This window comes from Myotis daubentonii, chromosome 1 (genome assembly GCF_963259705.1).
Source record: "Myotis daubentonii chromosome 1, mMyoDau2.1, whole genome shotgun sequence".
Lineage (NCBI taxonomy): Eukaryota > Metazoa > Chordata > Mammalia > Chiroptera > Vespertilionidae > Myotis > Myotis daubentonii.
In genome coordinates this window covers 145,192,936-145,195,028 of record NC_081840.1, presented here as the reverse complement: position 1 = coordinate 145,195,028, position 2,093 = coordinate 145,192,936, and positions in this window count along the sequence as shown.

Here is a 2,093-nt window from a genome sequence, read left to right as displayed (position 1 = left end):
CCCAGCCCCGGGCAACCACTAATCTACTTTCTACCTTTTTTAATTTGCCTTTCTGGACATTTCATATGAATGTAATCATACCATATGCATTCTTTTGTGATTGGCTTCTTTCACTGAGGTTCATTCATGTTGTAAGCATATATCTGTACTCCGTTTCTTTTTATGGTAGAATAGTATTTTCATGGTAGAATAGTATTGTAATAGCTCTATAGGATAGAGCTCTTTTGTTCACCCATTTCTCAGTTGATGGATATTTAGTTTTTTTCTATTTGGGAGGATATTATGAATAATGCTACTATGAATACTCATGTACAAGTCCCTGTGTGGACATATATTTTCACTTCTCCTGGGTAGGTACCAAGGAGTGGAATTGCTGAGTCATATGATAAGTCTATGCTTTACTTTTCATGAAAAAATTATTTTTCAAAGTAGCTCCAGAATTTCATACATTCCTGCCGGCAATGTATAACAGTTCTAATTTCCACACCCTTGTCAATGCCTGTCATAGCCATCCTTTCGGGTGTGAAGTGGTATCTCATTGTGGTTTTGATTTGCATTTCCCTAATGAAGTTGGAATTGTTTTCACATGAGTTCTGGGACATTTTATATCTTTTTTTGGAGAAATATCTATTACAATCATTTGTGCATTTTCACTTGTGCTATCTTTTCATTATTGAGTTGTAAATGTTCTTTATATAGTATTCTGGATAAAAGTCACTGATCAGATTTATAAAAAAAAAAAAAAAAGATTTGGGGGCAGGGGGGCAAATCCTAACCACTGAGAATAGCAAGAGTCAAGACCCTGAGACATGCCCCAGCTGGTCTGGCTCAGTGAATAGAGAGTTAGCCCATGGACTAAGGAGTCCTGGGTTCCAGTCAAGGGCACATGCCTGGGTTGAAGGCTCAATCCCCAGTGGGCATGCAGGCTCAATCTCCAGGTGGTGGCCAATCAATGATTCTCTCTCATCATTGATGTTTCCAACTCTCTCTTCCTCTCCTTTCCTCTCTGAAATCAATAAGAATCTTTTTAAAAATGTGCAATGACTCTAGCCTCTTTAAAAAAAAAAACCTTGAGCCAAAACCGGTTTGGCTCAGTGGATAGAGCGTCGGCCTGCGGACTGAAGGGTCCCAGGTTCGATTCCGGTCAAGGGCATGTACCTGGGTTGCGGGCACATCCCCAGTAGGAGATGTGCAGGAGGCAGCTGATCAATGTTTCTCTCCCATCGATGTTTCTAACTCTCTATCTCTCTCCCTTCCTGTCTGTAAAAAATCAATAAAATATGTTAAAAACAAACAAACAAAAAACCTTGAGACAAGGCAGAGATTTTCTTATTCAAAAAACAGAAAGATACAGGTGATATATTGTAGAATTGTATACCTGAAACCTGTATAATTTTATTAACCAATGTCACCCCAATAAATTCAATTAAAAATTAATGAATGAATTAATTAAATGTAAAAAAAAACACACACCAAAAACTAAAAGGGAAAAGGATTAAGAAGTATAAATTGGTAGTTACAGAACAGTCATGGGGCTGTAAAGTACAGCAAAAGGAATATAGTCAATAATTTTGTAATAACTATGTATGGTGTCAGATGGGTACTAAATTTATTGGGGTGATCCCTTCATAATTTATATAAATGTCTAATCATGGGTTGTACACCTGCAACTAGTGTAATATTGTATGTCAACTATAATTGAAAAATAAAAATTATTTAAAAAGCAACAACACAGAAATAGGTCAGCAGGGCTAGCTTGTGGTATAGGAAATCATATAGAAATGATGTCAGAAAAGTAAACAGACTTGAGACCAAGAGAAGGAATTTAGAATTCATTCTAATTACAATGGGAATCTTCTATTGGAGGGTTTAAGTGAATGAGGGACATTTCAAATAACTAAATATCTCTTGGGTATTACCCTCACCAGAATATACACTTGACCAAATTCTGATATATGGATTCTTTCCTGGTGTTTAATCATACAGATTTATCTTTCCTGGTGATTTATCATACAGAAATCAGATTCTTTTGTTCTTGTTTTAATGAGTGCAAGACATCTTGAAATTCATTTCATTGAAATTTTTTTTTACAC